The sequence below is a fragment of the Hylobates moloch genome, unplaced genomic scaffold (genome assembly GCF_009828535.3).
Source record: "Hylobates moloch isolate HMO894 unplaced genomic scaffold, HMol_V3 SCAFFOLD_8, whole genome shotgun sequence".
Classification (NCBI taxonomy): domain Eukaryota; kingdom Metazoa; phylum Chordata; class Mammalia; order Primates; family Hylobatidae; genus Hylobates; species Hylobates moloch.
In genome coordinates, this window is record NW_026652283.1 from 121,636,070 (window position 1) to 121,656,416 (window position 20,347).

The 20,347-nt window shown below is 42.4% G+C and overlaps 1 long non-coding RNA gene across 1 annotated transcript in view; it reads left to right on the top strand.

Annotated features, from left to right (window-relative positions):
* Positions 1-4,422, top strand: part of LOC131384084 (uncharacterized) — a 40,463-nt gene extending 36,041 nt beyond the window's left edge. Inside the window, exon 3 of the long non-coding RNA XR_009214584.1 lies at positions 1,643-4,422. This is a non-coding gene — a long non-coding RNA (uncharacterized LOC131384084). The remainder of the gene's footprint in view (positions 1-1,642) is intronic.
* The last annotated feature ends 15,925 nt before the right edge of the window (positions 4,423-20,347 follow it).

The window sequence follows — 20,347 nt, forward strand, 5'->3', positions numbered from 1 at the left end:
CCTCTGCTATTCTAGGACTAACAGACCCCTTGCTACTTTTCTGGGTCTCATTGGAACAAGGGACTCATTTACCCTTTGTCTTCCTCACTCGCCTGGGTGCACTCAAAAGACCTGAAGCTCTTTCTGAGGCACTGGCTTAGTCATTGGGGGAGCTGAAAAGGGCTGGGCATCTTGAAGCCAAGTTGGCTGGTGGATTTCCCATGCACCACAATAGCCCCAGTGCTGGGGGGTTTGGGGGCACTGGCCTAGCATACACCACGCTTCTCTTCCCAGGCACATCACTTGTATCCCTCTGAGACCTTCTGTTATCCCCTTCAGACCCTGGCTGTGGGAGAGGTTGTCCTTTCAGAGGTTGTCCTGGCAACCTTTGCCCCCAAGGAGGGTGTCATGCCTTTGCTGGCAACACTTCCCCTGTAAGGTCATAGCTGCACTGCTTCTTGGAGCCCTTGGCCACATGAACCTCACTGTGCCTCTGTAGGGGTGTGGAGGAAACAGAAAGAGGCCCTGGGCTACCCATATTCCAGGCTGGAAAACATGAGGGCATCCTGGCAGCCACACAGCCGACCTGGGATCGTGAGGCCTGTGTCTCTCCCTACCCATTGTCCCTCGGGCATTGGGAACACCCATACTCTGGAACACTTTCCTAATCCACTTCCTTTTCTACTGCAGAAGTCCTGATTCCTCCCACATCCACTCCCTCTGCTCTCTTTTCTTCCCAGGGCCACTGCAGCCTGCTCCATTTCTTAATCCCCTCAAGTCTTAATCTTCTCAAGCTCTGCCATCCCAGTGGTCGCCCAGATGGGAGCAGCCAGGACATTGGAAGTATTTGAGCTAAAACTGAATATTTTATCAGAAGTTTGAACTCGGGATGGGGAGGCAAGAATGATTGACCTGGGTGAAATGTTCAGTCCCTCCCAATCTTCAGATGCTTGGAGGATCTGCAGGTCATCCTGTGGGAATTGCCTTTTCTCCCTCCACCCTGCACCCCCCTCCACCCCCCACCCCCTGCCCAGCCAACTATGGCCCCTATGTCTGCCCCTAAGAATGGGGGGCCCTGGCCCACTATGGCCCCTATGTCTGCCCACTGACTGGCTGCACTGTAAGCCAGTGGGGTTCCCTTATTCCCTGACTGTTTCCTTTTCTTTCTCCCTCTAAAGGGTGTGGGTGGAGCTGCAGAGAAAAGGTGCCTTTCTTGTGGGGAGGCCACAGAGCCTCCTCCCAACTCGTCACAGTGTCCCCCCACTGGGACCAGCTCCTCCCATCTCCACACAATCCCTCGGGCCAGTAGTCAGCTTAGGAGAAAGTCTAAATAGCCTGGCAAATAAATGGAGGAGGCCTAGGTTAGTTATCCAGGGCCCTGTGGGCTATGTCTTCTTGGAAAAAATGGCTAAGAAAAATGGATAATCTACAGCATTCTTTTTTATCATTTATTTCAAATACACAGCGCCTCAATTATGCTATGGATAATAGTTATATAATGGTCAGGCCAGGAAGCCAGTACCCGCTGAGACAGTGTTTCTGTAGAATCCCAAATGCTTGGTTCATTGACTTATATAACACCCTGTAATTTGGGGGCTGTTGGTGTTTTGTAACTGTTGAGATGCAGAAATGAGTGATTTCTTTTGAATTCTTTTACTTCTAGGCAGCAGTCTGTCAACAACTGTGGCATCCAGCTGGTCAGAAAGACTCGAGGATTTGACATTTTGTGGCTGTTCTCTAGAATCAAAGAAATGAGAACCTCTTGGTCAAATCTGCTGGTCCAGGAGTTCTTATCTCCTGGATTATCTGCCAAACAAATTATCTGCCAAAATTACAATGTAAAACTGAAGAAAACAACCGATAACTCGGTTAAAATTTTGGAAAAATACAAAGAAACTGTGACTGGGGAGAAATGGTGAGGGAAATTTTCTCATTGAAATAGAAGATCAGGAGGGCTAAAGGGAGCCCTCGTGCCATCAACCAAAATCTCTGTTAAATTCCAAACATAAAATACGTTTTCTCACTGTTAAAAGATCTAAGCAGTCTCCGCTAGCAGCCCCCGTCCTGGACATGGGAGCACTGCCCTGGCTGGCCATCAGGTGCTCCCATAAGCATTGTTCAGACAGCGAGGGGGGCAGTTGAGGATTTGGGGGCAGGAGATGGGGTGGTGGAGAGAAGGATGTAACCATCTAAAGTCCATTTTCCCTGCTGAAGCTACCCATGGAACTTTTAAATTGGGTTCAGATTTAAAAATTAATACAAAATATTTGAATAATCAGGATGTATCAAATGTTCATAAAGTACAGCTCCAACTAGGAATGCCTAAGGAATTGTTCCTTCCATTTAATTGTCCTCTGTGTCTATCAAAAAGACAGCCACTCGCATGCCTCTTCCAAACAGTCAAATACCATCCTAAGCTCTCATGGAAAATCTCAAGAGGCTTATTGGTTTACTAATTCTAAACCTGTGTTTGCTCAAAGGATAGTATCAACTACAATTTTTCATTTGCTTTAGTATTCCATTTATTTTTCTTTACAGCTTTGGGAGATGTGTATTATACTTCTATTCTTTTAATGATTATCTTGGAAATTGTTTGTATATACTTAACAGTCTACAGTTAAGGACTATTTACCATCCTTCTGAATAACACAAAGATTTTAGGACAGTGGTCCCCAGCCTTTTTGGCACCAGGGACCAGTTTTTCCATGGACCAGGGTACAGGGGGATGGTTTCAGGATGATTCCAGCACATTACACTTATTGGACACTCTATTTCTATTATTATTACACTGTAATATATAATGAAATAATTATACAACTCACCATCATATAGAATCAGTGGGTGTCCTGAGCTTGTTTTCCTGCAACTGGATAGTCCTATCTGGGGGTGATGGGAGACAGTGACAGATCATCAGGCATTAGATTCTCAAAGGAGCGTGTAACCTAGATCCCTCGCATGCACAGTTCACAGTAGGGTTCACACTCCTATGAGAATCTAATGCCACCGCTGATCTGATGGGAGGTGGAGCTCAGGTGGTAATGTGAGCAGTGGGGAGTGGCTGTTAAATACAGATGAAGTTTCACTCATTTGCCCGCCCGCAGCTCCTAACTCCGGCTGTGCAGCCCAGTTCCTAACATATCCGTTGGTGGCCCAGGGGTTGGAGACCTTGTCTTAGAATGGTTTACCTCCATTGATCACTGCTTCTAGCTTGTGTGCTACTGGGATATAATATTTTGAATCAATCTCTATTTTTAACCTCACAGGTTGTGTAATTATCAGTATCTGCTTAATATGTATTTAGATTAGTCACATGTTTACCATTTTGTTTAGTTGCCAAACTTCATTGCATTCCACACTTTCTGTCTGGGAGTGTCTCATTCTTCCTGAAGTACATCATTTAAATGTGCCTTTAAGTTTGGTGGCAAACAGTCTCAACTTCTGTTTATCTCAAAGTGCCTTTATTCTACTTCATTTTTGGTAGTTTCACTGGATTTGTGATTTTTAAATCTATAATTATTTTCTACCACATTGAAGATATTTCACTTTCTTCCATGTTCCATTGTTATTAAAAAGACTCTTGTCAGCCTTATTGACATTCTTTTGTAGATAATCTGTTTTTTTACTATTTCATCTATGTATGAATTTAGTCTATTTATGAATTTCATCTATGTATTTCATCATGTATGAATTTAATTTATTTCTCTTGCTTGATATATTATAGTGCTTCCTGAACTCTGAAAAATTCTTGGCCATTATTTCTTAGTCTGTTAAATATTCTTTAAATACTGCTGTCTTGCTGTTACTCTACTATTTAATTCTGAAACTTAAAATGAATATATGTTGGACTTTATTTTTCATTTTCTTAACTTCTCTTGCATATTTTTAATTTGTCTTTCTGTTATGTGTCCTGAGCAATGTCTTTGGATATGATTTCCAGTTTACAAATTCCCTTTTGAGCTGTGTCTAATTTGTTATTTTTAAAATTTTGTTCAGAGACAGGATCTTGCTCTGTTGCCCAGGCTGTAGAACAGTGGTGCCATCATAGCACACTGCAACCTCTAATTGGCAGGTTACGTTTTCATAAAATGTTTTTTATCTTTGGCCATTTAAAAATTTGGGAGTTTATGTCTCCTCTCCTTTCCTTCCTTCTCTTTCTTTCTTTTTCTTTCTTTCTCTTTCTTTCTTCTTTTCCTTCCTTCCTTCCTTCCTTCCTTCCTTCCTTCCTTCCTTCCTTCCTTCCTTCCTTCCTTCCTTCCTTTCTTCCTCCTTCCTTCTTCCTTCTTTCCATGAGATCTTGCTATGTTGGCTAGGCTTACCACCTATTTACTTACTACCACTGCATAAGTCACTTATCTCTCTGTCCATTTTTATTGTCTGAACCTTGATGTCAACTAGATTTCTCAGGAAAGACTCACAGCAGTAATAGTCCCTGAGTTCTGGCATGTTGATAGCAGTTTGTCTTTTATTAATTAGATATAAAATTCTTGTTTCATATATTTTTTCCTTGAGTATGTTAATTATTATATGTTATTTTAATATTGTATATTGTAATAGCATATAATAACATACAGTGTATTATTTAGTTGTATATATTTGTATTATTGTATATTTGTATTCTGTATGATTTGTATATAAATATTGTCCGTTAAATAAGTAATATGTTATTTCATTTTCTTATAACATAAAGCATTGCTGTCGACAAGCGTGATGATAATTTATTTTTTTTCCTTATACTTTACACACTTGTTTGGGATATCTTTTATAGACTGAACTGCATCCTCCCCAAATTTATAAGTTGAAACTCTAATCCCTAGTGTGACTGTATGTGAAGACAGAGCTTTTAAGGAGGTAATTAAGGCCATAAGAGGGGCTGGTAATATAATATGATTGGTGTCCTTAAAAGAAAAGGAAGAGACACCAGGAATGCAGGTGCACAGGAAAGGCCATATGAGGACAGGATGAGACGGCCCTTTGCAGCCAAGGAGAGAGGCTGTAGAAGAAATCATCCCTGCCAACACCTTGATCTTGGACTTCCAGCCTTCAGAACTGTGAGCAAACAAATTTATCTTGTTTAAGGCACCCAGGCTGTGTATTTTGTTATGCCAGCCCTAGGTAACTAACATAATGTTCAAAGGATTTTTTTCTTTTTTTTTTAAGTTTAGTAATTTTACCATTTGGGGTCAATATTTTCAAGTGTGTGGTACAATTTTTCAATATGTAGCTTCAAATCCTTTTTTAAATTCAGTATTAAAAATGTGGTATAGTTCTTGTCATTTTTAGTATTTAGTCTTTCTTCTTTGCATTGGTATCTTCTTCGAGACCTCCTATGTTTTCTATCTCCTTTGCCTATCTTCAATATTTTCCACTTTTTCTGACTTTTTTTTCCACTTTTTTTACTTTTAAAACTTTCCTCATTATCAGCTGGACGCAGTGGCTCACGCCTATAATCCCAGCACGTTGGGACACCAAGGCAGGCAGATCACTTGAGATCAGGACTTCGAGACCAGCCTGGCCAACATGGTGAAACCCCATATCAACTAAAAATAGAAAAAAAAATTAGCCAGGCATGGTGGTGCATGCCCGTAATCCCAGCTACTCAGGAGGCCGAAGCAGGAGAATTCGTTGAGCCCGGGAGGTGGAGGTTGCAGAGAGTTGAGGTTGTGCCTCTGTACTCCAGCCTGGGCAGCAGAGTGGACTCTGTCTCCAAAACAAACAAACAAACTTTCCTCATTTTCAGCTTCTGTTTTTCTTAGGGCATTACATACTGTGTTTATTTGTTGTTTAGTCTTTGCTCCTGAAATGCATTTTTAAATTTTTTAATTCTTTTCTGATTGCTGTAACAATTCACATACTTTCATGTCTTACATAATTTTCTTAGAGTCTGTTAGCTTATTGTGAAATAGGTTTTGATCTGTTTTGTGGCTGCAGGGGCAGAAAGGGGGTAATCACTTTCTTCTCCATCATAAAGTCATACCAATGCCCCTATAACAAAAGACAGATTAACATGAGAAAAGTATAACACATTTATTTGATCATAGTTTTATGTGATGTGGGAAACTTCAGAATGAAGATCCAAAGATACAGGGCGAATTGTGCATTTCTATACTTAGATTTGACGAAGCACAGCCAGCCACGTCGAAATGTAAGATTGGACAGAAAGGGCCTGATCGAATGTAATAGATGGTGTGGGGAAACTCAGCAAGGCCTCTGCGTTCAGATCTTTCTCAGCCTCTCCTTGCCATATTCTCTCCTTCTGGGCATAGGGTAGGGTCCCTCTACAATGAGGGTCTTAATGTCTTCATTGCCAGCTGTTACACAGAAAAGCAGGGGGAGGCTAGAGTCATAGTTTTAGGCTTTATGGCTGGCCTTGAGGCAAAGGGGTTCTGGTTTTTATGACTCGTCTGGGGAGAGGAAGAATTCTAGTTTCTATGGCTTCCCACAGGGGAGCATGAGGGGTGAGAGACAGGAGGGCAAGGGAAGGTTAGGGGGAAACTTGGCTTCTGAGGCTGCACTTTGGGCCTTCTGAGCCCCATGACAGCCACATCTTTGTGTCTGCTCTTATTGTCTGTTGGGTTGTTATTCTGCTTCTTAGGATCTTTTTCTTACAATAGTTTTGTATGGGATTTGACCTGGATATTTTCTGTTGCTTATTTTTACGTGAAATTCATTTGCCTGAGCCTTTAGGATGTGGCTGGGGGTAGGAGGGCTCTTCTACCTTTGCGGGGCTCCCTCTTCTGCTGTTTTTGGTAATGTCCAAAAGCAGCATGGCTTCCTGTCTTGAGTTTTCCTGCATCTTTTTCTCAAAGCCTCTTTCATCAACACCAGGAGACAGAAAACAAACTCTGGCCCACGACCAGTTTTGTATAGCCTGTGCATTAAAAACACTTTTTACATTTTTAAATGGTTGAAACAAACAAAAGAATATTATTTTGTCACACATGAAAATTGTATACAATGCAAACTTCAGTGTTCATAAATAAAGTTTTATTGGCACACAGCCATGCCCATTCATTTACATGTCATCTGTGGCTGCTTTTACCCTGTAAACTCAGGGCTGAGTAGTAGCAGCAAGACCGTCTGGCCTTCAAAGCCTACGATGTTTACTATCTGGTTCGTAACAGAGAGATCTGTTGGCCTGGTGTGGACCTTCTTTTTCTCTTGTCTCTGTCATGCCCGTCTTGATTGATTTGGATTCTACTCCCAGGAATTTCTCCTCGGGGTAGGGCCCTGGCCCAGACAGGCACTCAGATCGGTGGGTTTTGAGAGTTTATGGGAGATAGGCAGCTCCAGACTCTTGGGCCCTTCCAGCTGTGGGTCCCTTGCTCTCGATTATATGCAGTTGCATTCGGCAAAACCCAAGCACTTTCCTCCAATTGGCCCTGCTGGGCTTCCTGGTAATACAGAGTGAAAGATGGAGAATAACCTTGAGCTGTGTGGGATTCTACTGTTCCCAGACCTGTCTGCTGCTGCCCGGAGTTTCCTTCTTCCACCCATGCAGAACCTGGAACCACATGGGGCTCGTGGCTGGCAGTAATTTGCCCCTTGTAAGGAGCTCGTAAGGTGCCCTTGGCTTGGGTTTGCTATCCAGGCCATCTATTCCTATGTGGGGACCTAAAAAGTTTTTAAACAATATTAAATTCTAAGTTTAAAAAATTTTTTCTGTAAGTTCTATCTGCCTCCTTTTCAGTTCCATCGTATCATTCTTGTTCCATTCTCATGGTTTTACGTCCTTTTATTTCTTTTAACATGTATCATCCGTATCTGATGACGCTAACACCTGAAGTCTTGGCCTGTCCGGTCCTGTTATTTTTCCTAATGATTGTCTTGATGATTTATTTGGAATTGTGTGTGTGTGCACGCATTCCAAATGATGGTCATGATATTGGTGGGAATCATCAGAAGCCCACGTTGAGGGACATTCTTCCTGGAGGTTGTGTGTCTGCTTCTTCCAGGTCCCTAAGGATGTTGCTGACAAAGGATGTTGCTTTGTATTTGCCTTTATGCAGATGTTATCCTTCCCCCTTCTTAACTTTCTTCCTGGGAGTCCAACCCTTCCAGAGTGTCAGCTTTATCAGGTTGGTCTCCATTCTAACTCCCGTGCCCTGCCCACCTCCCATACACACACATATGAATGCACATATACACACATGCACACACACACAGATGCACACATGCCCTGTGTATACACAATGCTTGGTCAACATGATGTTCTCCAGCTTCAATGTCAACCCACTTCTCCACCTCATCTCCAGTGGTAGAGCATTTCTCTACCTTTCTTAGGGTTTATCTGTGATTCCCAAGGAAATTCCCTATCGTTCACTCTGCATTTTCAGGTGTCCATTATAATGTTCATTATATTGCTTATATGGAATATATTGCTTATATGGCAACATAAGTCACTGATTTACTTTCTTGGATAACACAAATATCTCAGTTTAGAAGTCTGATGATTATATTCTAGAATGTTTAATATGCCTAAAATGTGGTTATAAAATGGTGGGCTTTGCCTTTAATTGGCCCTCCAACACTTCTCTGTTGAACACCTTTAGCAACAAGAACTTGATTTGTTTGTGTCCATGGAGGGCACGCTCTGGGCTGGCTGAAGCACCAAGCACCTTTTCCTTTTAGCTGAGGGAGCTGCTTCCTGTGAGGATGCAGATCCTCCCGAGACTGCTGACACTTTATGCCTGAGCCCAAGACTCATCCAGCTTGACTCTGTCCCCCTGCTCCTCCTGCATAGCCACTCAGGCAACAAGTAATTTCATTTCTAATCCACCTCCTCCTTTCCATCTCTGTGAGCACTGTGTTCAGCACCTCAACATTTCTTGTCTGGAAAATGTCAAGAGCCTCTCTTAACTAGCCAGCGCTTATATCTGACCTGCGTCCCCTCAATGTGCCCTTCCACTGGAAGTTCCAGCAATCCTGAGGCCCACAGACCTCCCCTCACCTTCGGGACTGGCACGGGCCTCTCCCTGGGTCTCTTTTCCACTCGGAACTCCTATGCTTCCTTTGAAACCTACGTTAGAGAGTCAGGCATGGTGGCATGTACCTGTAGTTCCAGCCACTCGGGAGGCTGAGGCAGGAGGATCGCTTGAGTGCAGGAATTCAGGGCTGCAGTGAGCTATGATCATGCCTCTGAATAGCCACTGCACTCCAGCCTGGGCAACGTAGTGAGAACCCACCTAAAAAAAAAAAAACTCACCTAAGTTAGATGTCAGTTTCTTCTGGAAGTATTTCCCAAGTTCTTTTCCTTTCTGTTTAAAAGCAATCACCCTTTGTCAAAGTTGTTGCTCTCCCTGGTCTGCAGTGAACTTATCACGCTGTTGTCATTTGTTTTCCAGCTTCATCCCCCTTCAAGGCTGTCAGCTCGCTGAGATAGGCGCTCTGTCTTCATTATTTCTGGCTGTTGGAGCCTGTACAGTCATTGATACAGAAGAGTTGCCCAATAGACTTCTTACAAGTTTTGGCTATTTGTGTTTGGTGTGAATCAAACTCCAGCACTTGTTGGAAGGTGAGTGCAGGCAGGGAGAGGGCACCACAAGCCCTGTGAATCCAGGGTAGGAAAAGCAGGTGGAGATGAGGCCTTCAATAGATGAAGCTGCAAAGTTATTGCTTTGAACACAAATGTGGAAAAGATATTCGTATCTTAAAAATAGTATCCCTTTGCTTCTGGTGACAGGCTAACTTCGGTGGGTCCATCAACATTAGGGGTCATTTCACCAAATTTCTTTGCTCCTTTATTGAAGAAGTTAAACTCCTAAACTCCTCAAGCTCAGATATGTTATGTGCTTAAAGTCTAATTTGGGCTCCAAGGATATTATAAAGTAGCCCCTGAATCTAATAAATCTTTAAAAAGAGGTGGTGTGGGAATTGCTCAAGAAAAGCAAAATGCCAGAGTTAAAAATAGCAGAATTCCTCCGTAAGTCTCTAACCGCTGCTCCACAACCTCTTCTGGGCTCTGCAGCCACAAGATGAGGTGACAGTCTTTTCATCACCCCTAAAAAGGAGGTCAGTTTTGAGCCCGTTACCTCCTACTGTGCCATCAGCCCTTTCCCCACACAGCATCCCCAGTTGTTTTTGGAACGAACCTTGTGGCATCGTGTGAGTCACAGCCCTGTGGCTCGTACCATCACAGCATCACACACTCAGGACAAAGAGTCCTCTTTTCTGTGACCAGTTCCCAATAAGTTCATGGTCGGGTTTCTAGCCGTTGGCTGAGTACATTATCTGGCTGATAACTGGCTCTTGGTGCCAAGCTCTGAGGTCTGGCAGTGTCTCCCCTCCCGCCCTCCCAGGGCCCCTGGGGCGGCCGTGGGCCAACGGAGCTGCTGCTGTTGCCCGTTGTTTTCATCTCGTTGTTGACAGACAACAGTCCTAGAGAGCCCAGGATGGAGTTCCTCCCCTCGAGCGCTCCCTCCTCAGCGTTGGCTGAGGTTTCATTGGCTGGCTCACGGGAGCGAATACTGAATTAGCTTTTTCAGTAAATCGTCTATCTGGAGTATTAAAGATGGAACAACTATGAGTTCCCATAGATAAGCTGTGAATCCAAATATTTAAAAAATTGAAACCAGATTAATGAAATTGACAGCTCCCGCCAGTATCTTAGAGTTCTAGGTGGAGTTTGGTCCCTGCAAGGTCCTGAGGCTTTGGGAAAATATTAACGCCTAGACTGGGAACTCATACCGAACAAAATAATAGTTTAGCCTGAAGAATATGTGTATGATCTTGTGTAGTTTCAGGTCAATAATTCTAACTACTGTCTCCATTAAGGGGTTAAATATTAGAGGGATAAAAGTAGATATTGTCTTCCTGACACAAAAATTTATAGTTTTAAATAAAGTAGTAGAATTAGAATTGAAAACACTGAACAAAACAGTTTAATTACAAGCACAGGTAACTTTAAAATAGGCAAATTCCAGCCTTACATTATGGTCAATTAAGTATTTGTCAAACAGACACAATAATGATAAGTTCTCTATTCTTTCCCTGTTGTTTGAATTGTTTGGAGTCAGGCCTATTGGCTATGCACTTCTTAATCTGTGCTGGGGGTTCCTACCAGTCAGTGTCTGATTCATGTCTTTCAGTCAGCATAACTCACTGAATACTGCAAACCGAGATGCCTTTGCTCCTTCCCCCTTTCAGAAGGGCATCGACCCCCATCATCCTGTGCTCTCAGGCACCAGACAGGGATTATTGTGAAAATTGCCAGTTGAAGAAACCATGGCTCTGAGAAGACAAATGCCTTATCTGAGGTCTCAGGCTGGGTGCCAGTGAGAACCCATGGTCAGTGCATCCATCTTGGATTTAGTGTGAGGCAATCAGGGGCCAGTGTTGGCAGGAGAGTGAGGTCTCCTCAAAGATGTTCTAATCTGAAAATCTGTGAGTATGTTTCCTTCCATGGCCAGGGGGGATTCAGGTGGTAGGTGGAAAAGGTACTAATCAGCTGACTTTAAAACAAAGAAGTCCACCTGGGTTATTTTGGGGAGCCCGAGGTAATCAATGTAATCACAAGGGTTCCTAATTGGGGAAGAGAGGGCAAAAGAGTGAGTGTCAGAGTGAAGATGAGAACGACTCTCCTGCCGTTGCTGGCTTTGAAGATGGAGGAAGGGGTCATGAGCCAAGGAAGGCGGTACCTCTAGATCCCAGAAGAGACAAGAAACGCATTCCTACCCAGGGCCTCCAGAAAGTAAGGAATCTCTGCTAACACCTTGATTTTAATGAAATCATTTGGACCTCCAGAAAGGAAGGGAACATAGGAGGTGGAAGAGAAGGTGAAAAAATTGAGTTGAATATAGAAAAATTTAAAGAAAAAAGAGAAGCAAAGAAGGGGAGGAACAATTCCTTTGGAGGGAAGGGATCAGAGATGAGAGATGTTTGGGATCTTGATTTTTGGTTAACAAGGAGCTTTACTTCTCAGCAATGTGATCCCCTAAAGAGGTTCTACTGAGATCTATTGTTCTCAGCTAGCTTTGAACAGTTAACCAGTGACTTCTTCCTGAAATATGTTTTCTTCCTAGATTTTGTGACTTTGAACTCTCTATCATGGGTAGTGTTAAAGTGAACTAAATATGGCCAGAGAAGGACTCCAGTACTTTTCTATTTGAGTCCTTGTGGACGAACTGCAATCTAACTTAACAGGTAGACAAGATTGAGAGCCTAACTTAGGAGTATGCACCTGTAACAATAGCTGAGTCTTGGCCAATCCCAGCAGCCATACTTCACCCATTTATATGCTGCTGAGTGTTCAAACTGTGTTTAAATAAGGCAAATGCTGAGTTGTAACCAACCCAGTTGTTTCTGTACATTACCCCTGATTTCTGTACATCACTTCCCTTTGTTTAGTCTATAAATCTTCTTCCACAATGTGGCTGTGCTGGGGTCTCTCTAAATTTGCTGTGATTCTGGGGGCTGCCTGATTTGCCGTTCATTACTCGATGAAGGTCCTTTAAATTTAACTCAGCTGAAGTATTTCTTTTGATAGACACAGCTTCTCTACGTTTATCAGATCTAATGTTTGGAGTTCCCTGCGGCTAAAGCTTGGGGTTCTGTTGCTTTCTCTTTCCAGGTGAGCTTATCAATTCCCGAGACATAAAAGACACACACACCTACTGATTTGTCCTCATGCAGTGTCTGGACTACACACACACACCACACTACTTCACATCTTTGGATGTCACTCACACCTCTCAAACATAACATGTTCAGCATAGGATTTTTTTTTTTTTTGGAGGCAACCTCTGCCTCCCAGTTTCAAGTGATTCTACTGCCTCAGCCTCCCAAGTAGCTGGGACTACAAGCGCACGCCACCACACCTGGCTAATTTTTTGTATTTTTAGTAGAGACAGTGTTTCACCATGTTGCCCAGGCTGGTCTTGAACTCCTCAGCTCAGGCAACTTGCCCACCACTGGCCTCCCAAAGTGCTAGGATTACAGGTGTGAGCCACTGCACCTGGCCTCAACATGGGATTTTAAGTTTTTTCTCGTCATGCCTTGTATTATTATTTCCAATTATTCTTTCTTCTTCCATGAAAGAGGATTAAACATCCCACCCAGTTCCTAGTTGCTTACATACCTTCTTGGGGAAGGGTCTACTTACCAGGCTTGCCATGTGTGGTGTAACAAAAATGTATCTGTTCATCTGTTAAATGAGGCTAATTGATACATGTTCTTGGTCCCTCGGTCCTGGCACAGAGCTTCAGAAACCCTTGTAATTTCCTGAGCAATAGAAGTGTCTTTGTGATGCTAATGAGGTGACCCCTGGTGGCCCCTAGATGGCTTCAGGATGGGGGCTGGTCACCAGAAGGACCAAGCACTTGGTTAGAAAGTTGGGACTTCGGTTGATCATGCCCGTGGGGATGGAGGAGAGGACCACAGATTGAGGTCAATCAACCAACTTAATAAATTTAATCAATTTCATGCCCACATAATGACCCGTCAATAAAAAATTCTTCAGCACAGTCTTGGTGGAAGTTCTTTAGAGGAGCTGATGAACGCATTGATTGATGTCCTGGCCCTGGGAGTGTCATGTGTTCAGATTCCACGGGGAGAGGGCATCAAAATTTTGCATTCCCTCCCAGACTTCACCCTATTTCTTTACAATTTTTGATGTAAGTCTGTTTTTGCTGAATTATATCTAATTATTTCTAATATAACCTCTAATGTAACATCCTTTTAGATTTTCTTTTACTTTCCATTGTTTATTATTGTCATATGCTTTCAAAATTCTTCAAGATTTGAAAACTTAAAGGTGTATGTAAGTGTAGTGAGTAGTTACTTTTCCCTTTCATGCCTAACATTGTTTTGTTCCTTCTTTTCTTCCAGCTCTTGGTCAAACTTTCAGAAATTTGCCATTTTATTCGTCTTCTCAAAGAATCATCTTTTGATTAATTGATTCTTTTTTCTTTATAATGATTTTATTAATTTCTGCTATTGTTTTCTTCCTATCACTTTCTTTGATTTACTATGTAGCTATTTCCCCAATTTCTTTCTTTCTTTTTTTTGAGACAATGCGTGCTCTGTTGCCCGGGCTGGAGTGCAGTGGTGAGATCTTGGCTCACTGCAACCCCTGCCTCCCAGGTTCAAGCGATTCTCCTGCCTCAGCCTCCCAAGTAGCTGGGACCACAGGCACGTGCCACCACGCCTGGATAATTTTTTGTATTTTTAGTAGAGATGGGGTTTCACTGTGTTAGCCAGGATAGTCTCGATCTCCTGACCACGTGTTCCGCCCGCCTCGGCCTCCCAAAGTGCTGGGATTACAGGTGTGAGCCACTGTGCCTGGCCCTCCCCAGTTTATTTCATTCAATATTTAGCTAACAAAGTTTTAGGTTTCTTCCCTGTTTACTACTAGTATAAGCAATTAAGGCTGTTTAGTCCCCTCTAACTATTGTATTAGGTATGTCCCAGAAGGTTTTATTTCAGTTCTAAATATTTTTTCATTTCCATTATGATTTCTTTTGATGTATCAATTATTTATGTTTTCAACCTACAAATACAGTTTTTGGACTTCTTTGAGACGGAGTCTCACTCTGTCACCCAGGCTGGTGTGCAGTGGTAAGATCTGGGCTCACTGCAACCTCCGTCTCCTGGTTCAAGCTGATTCTCATGCCTCAGCCTCCTGAGTGGCCAGATTACAGGTGTGCGCCACCATGCCTGCTAATTTTTTTTTTGTATTTTTAGTAGAGATGGGCTTTTACCATGGTGGCCAGGCTGGTCTCGAACTCTTGGCTTCAAGTGATCTGCCCACCTCGGCCCCCCAAAGTCCTGGGATTACAGACGTGAGCCACTGTGCCCAGCCTAGTTTTTGGACTTCTTCATACAATTAATTTCCTACATTATGCTTAGTTCAGAAAACATGGCCTGTATGACCGTGTGTGAACTTAAACCTGCTGAGTCTCTTTTTTGCTCGCCGTGGTTGGAGCTCTTGGCCAGTCTGGCTTCTTTGGCCTCTTGGGCAGTTTTTCCTCGTCCTCTTCCTCTCAGTGTGTCCTTCCAGAATTTGGCTTTTCTTTAGGGGGTCTCAGCTGCAATGCCAGCGACTTTTAACAGGTCCACTTCCTCATCTGCTGATCCTGTTCGACATTAAAACCCAAGCCTCTGTTCCCCAAGAGCCTGCTCTGCCCTACCTGGCAGCGGCCGGGCCCCAGGACCCGGACTCGGCATCCTGGCTGCCTCTCCCTTGACTCCCCACTGCCTGGGGATTTCCATTCTTTATTAGGAGTTCTGCAGCGCTTTTGGAAGGAAGCTTGTGACATTTCCGTCAGTATCTGTAGGTCTATTGTGCAGAAGGGTGTTTAGGTTTAGGTCATTATATCCACTCCATGCCTTTTCCAACATGGAGACCATTGTGTTTATCTTTCTTTTCTTTTTCCATTCTCTCCAAACAGAAACTGTACTTCTCGATATGATTCGCTGTAAGTAGAGAAAGGTTCACGTGAGGAAGCAATGACAAGAAAAGCGCAAACATGAATGTTCCCTTTATCTGCCATGAAGTCACTACTTGTTATGTGAAATAAAGTAAGAGGTTATTAATGGCAGACTTATAGAAGTGGAAGGCAGATGAGTGGTTGCCAGGAGTTAAGAGAGGGACAGAAGCTGGTAGGTTCTGTGGTTATAAAAGGGCCCCAGGACAGAACCTTCCCGTCACGGAGCTGCTCTGTGTCTTCACCACAGTGGTGGTTACATGAGTTTACACACTAAACAGACAAACGCTCGCACAGACTTCAAATACACGGACTCCCAGACAAGTTATATCAGGCTCCCGGTTGGCGTAGATGTACTTTTATTTTTTTTAATTTTTTTATTTTTTGAGATGTAGTCACTTTCTGTCACCCATGGTGGAGTGCAGTGGCGCCATCTCGGCTCACTGCAACCTCTGCCTCCCGGGTTCAAGCGATTCTCCTGCCTCAGCCTCCTTAGATGTACTTTTAAACTCAATTATCTAAAACAGGGTCTTGTCGGCCAGGCATGGTGGCTCACGCCTGTAATCCCAGCACTTTGGGAGGCCAAGGCAGGTGATCACGAAGGTCAGGAGATTCAGAACATCCTGGCTAACATAGTGAAACCCCATCTATACTAAAAAAAAAAAAAAATACAAAAAATTAGCCGGGCATGGTGATGGATGCCTGTAGTCCCAGCTACTCGGGAGGCTGAGGCAGGAAAATGGCGTGAATCCAGGAGGCGGAGCTTGCAGTGAGCCGAGATCGTGCCACTGCACTCCAGCCTGGGCGACAGAGCAAGACTCCGTCTCAAAAAAAAAAAAAGGGTCTTGTCCCAAAAAGACCCCAAGAGCGAGTTCTTGGATGTCACATGGGAAAGAATTCAGGGCAAGTCGCAGAGTATAGTAAAGTTAAAACTGCTTATTAGAAACTATTACAGAGTAGGGTGTCCTCGAAAAGCAAGGAGGAGCACCTTAAACGTAATGCTTGCCTATATAGCATATTAAGGCAAAGAAGAGTGTAATTTATTTTAATTTTTTGTTATACTTTTAAGTTTTAGGGTACATGTGCACAATGTGCAGGTTTGTTACATATGTATACATGTGCCATGTCGGTGTGCTGCATCCATTAACTCGTCATTTAGCATTAGGTATAACTTCTAATGCCATCCTTCCCCCATACCCCCACCCCACAACAGGCCCTGGTGTGTGATGTTCTCCTTCCTGTGTCCATGTGTTCTCTTTGTTCAATTCCCACCTATGAGTGAGAACATGTGATGTTTGGTTTTTTTGTCCTTGTGATAGTTTGCTGAGAATGATGGTTTCCAGCTTCATCCACGTCCCTACAAAGGACATGAACTCATCATATTTTATGGCTGCATAGTATTCCATGGTGTATATGTGCCACACTTTCTTAATCCAGTCTATCGTTGTTGGACATTTGGGTTGGTTCCAAGTCTTTGCTATTGTGAATAGTGCTGCAATAAACACATGTGTGCATGTGTCTTTATAGCAGCATGATTTGTAATCCTTTGGGTATATACCCAGTAATGGGATGGCTGGGTCAAGTGGTATTTCTAGTTCTAGATCCCTGAGGAATCGCCACACTGACTTCCACAATGGTTGAACTAGTTTACAGTCCCACCAACAGTGTAAAAGTGTTCCTATTTCTCCACATCCTCTCCAGCACCTGTTGTTTCCTGACTTTTGAATGATGGCCATTCTAACTGTTGTGAGATGGTATCTCACTGTGGTTTTGATTTGCATTTCTGTGATGGCCAGTGATGATGAGCATTTTTTCATGTGTGTTTTGGCTGCATAAATGTCTTCTTTTGAGAAGTGTCTGTTCATGTCCTTCACCCACTTTTTGATGGGGTTGTTTGTTCTTTTCTTATAAATTTGAGTTCATTGTAGATTTTGGATATTAGCCCTTTGTCAGATGAGTAGGTTGCAAAAATTTTCTCCCATTCTGTAGGTTGCCTGTTCACTCTGATGGTAGTTTCTTTTGCTGTGCAGAAGCTCTTTAGATTAATTAGATCCCATTTGTCAATTTTGGCTTTTGTTGCCATTGCTTTTGGTGTTTTAGACATGAAGTCCTTGCCCACGCCTATGTCCTGAATGGTATTGCCTAGGTTTTCTTCTGGGGTTTTTATGGTTTTAGGTCTAACATGTAAGTCTTTAACCCATCTTGAATTAATTTTTGTATAAGGTGTAAGGAAGGGATCCAGTTTCAGCTTTCTACATATGGCTAGCCAGTTTTCCCAGCGCCATTTATTAAATAGGGAATCGTTTCCCCATTTCTTGTCTTTGTCAGGTTTGTCAAAGATCAGATGGTTGTAGATATGTGACGTTATTTCTGAGGGCTCTGTGCTGTTTCATTGGTCTATATCTCTGTTTTGGTACCAGTACCATGCTGTTTTGGTTACTGTAGCCTTGCAGTATAGTTTGAAGTCAGGTAGCGTGATGCCTCCAGCTTTGTTCTTTTGGCTTAGGATTGACTTGGCAATGTGGGCTGTTTTTGGTTCCATATGAACTTTAAAGTAGTTTTTTCCAATTCTGTGAAGAAAGTCATTGGCAGCTTGATGGGGATGGCATTGAATCTATAAATTAGTACGGCCATTTTCACGCTATTGATTCTTCCTACCTATGAGCATGGAATGTTCTTCCATTTGTTTGTATCCTCTTTTATTTCATTGAGCAGTGGTTTGTAGTTCTCCTTGAAGAGGTCCTTCACAGCCCTTGTAGGTTGGATTCCTAGGTATTTTATTCTCTTTGAAGCAATTGTGAATGGGAGTTCACTCATGATTTGGCTGATTGTCTGTTATTGGTGTATAAGAATGCTTGTAATTTTTGCACATTGGTTTTGTATCCTGAGACTTTGCTGAAGTTGCCTATCAGCTTAAGGAGATTTTGGGCTGAGACAATGGGGTTTTCTAGATATACAATCATGTCATCTGTAAACAGGGACAATTTGACTTCCTCTTTTCCTAATTGAATAACCTTTATTTCCATCTCCTGCCTGAGTGCCCTGGCCAGAACTTCCAACACTATGTTGAATTAGAGTAGTGAGAGAGGGCATCCCCGTCTTCTGCCAGTTTTCAGAGGGAATGCTTCCAGTTTTTGCCCATTCAGTATGATACTGGCTGTGGGTTTGTCATAGATAACTCTTATTATTTTGAGATATGTTCCATCAATACCTAATTTATTGAGAGTTTTTAGCATGAAGGGTTGTTGAATTTTGTCAAATGCCTTTTCTGCATCTATCGAGATAATCATGCTGTTTTTGTCACTGGTTCTGTTTATATGCTGGATTACATTTATTGATTTTCGCATGTTGAACCAGCCTTGCATCCCAGGGATGAAGCCCACTTGATCACGGTGGATAAGCTTTTTGATGTGCTGCTGGATTTGGTTTGCCAGTATTTTATTGAGGATTTTTGCATCGACATTCCTCAGGGATATTGGTCTAAAATTCTCTTTTTTTGTTGTATCTCTGCCAGGCTTTGGTATCAGGATGATGCTGGCCTCATAAAATGAGTTAGGGAGGATTCCCTCTTTTTCTATTGATTGGAATAATTTCAGAAGGAATGGTACCAGCTCCTCCTTGTACCTCTGGTAGAATTCGGCTGTGAATCTATCTGGTCCTGGACTTGTTTTGGTTGGTAAGCTATTAATTATTGCCTTAATTTCAGAACCTGTTATTGGTCTATTCAGAGATTCAACTTCTTCCTGGTTTAGTCTTGGGAGGGTGTATTTGTCAAGGAATTTATCCATTTCTTCTAGATTGTCTAGTTTATTTGCGAAGAGGTGTTTGTAGTATTCTCTGATGGTAGTTTGTATTTCTGTGGGATCGGTGGTGATATCCCCTTTATCATTTTTTATTGTGTCTATTTGATTCTTCTCTCTTTTCTTCTTTATTAGTCTTGCTAATGGTCTATCAATTTTGTTGATCTTTTCAAAAAACCAGCTCCTGGATTCATTGATTTTTTGAAGGGTTTTTTGTGTCTCTGTTTCCTTAAGTTCTGCTCTGATCTTAGTTATTTCTTGCCTTCTGCTAGCTTTTGAATGTGTTTGCTCTTGCATCTCCAGTTGTTTTAATTGTGATGTTAGGGTGTCAATTTTAGATCTTTCCTGCTTTCTCTTGTAGGCATTTAGTGTTATAAATTTTCCTCTACATACTGCTTTGAATGTGTCCCAGAGATTCTGGTATGTTGTGTCTTTGTTCTCGTTGGTTTCAAAGAACATCTTTATTTCTGCCTTCATTTCATTATTTATCCAGTAGTCATTCAGGGGCAGGTTGTTCAGTTTCCATGTAGTTGAGCGGTTTTGAGTGAGTTTCTTAATCCTGAGTTCTAGTTTGATTGCATTGTGGTCTGAGAGAGTTTGTTATAATTTCTGTTCTTTTACATTTGCTGGGGAGTGCTTTACTTCCAACTATGTGGTCAATTTTGGAATACGTGTGGTGTAGTGCTGAAAAGAATGTATATTCTGTTGATTTGGGGTGGAGAGTTCTGTAGATGTCTATTAGGTCTGCTTGGTGCAGAGCTGAGTTCAATTCTTGGATATCCTTGTTAACTTTCTGTCTCGTTGATCTGTCTAATGTTGACAGTGGGGTGTTAAAGTCTCCCATTATTTTTGTTTGGGAGTCTAGGTCTCTTTGTAGGTCTCTAAGGACTTGCTTTATGAATCTGGGTGCCCCTGTATTGGGTGCATATATATTTAGGATAGTTAGCTCTTCTTGTTGAATTTATCCCTTTACCATTATGTAACGGCCTTGTCTCTTTTGATCTTTGTTGGTTTAGAAGAGTGTAATTTATAACAAAGATTTGTGATCAGCTTGCGACAGGCTATTAATACTGTTTTTTTCTTGTGCAACTATTGATTTCAGCAAGGATTTATGAATGTGCTGTTATCTCTAAAACGAACACTGTTCTT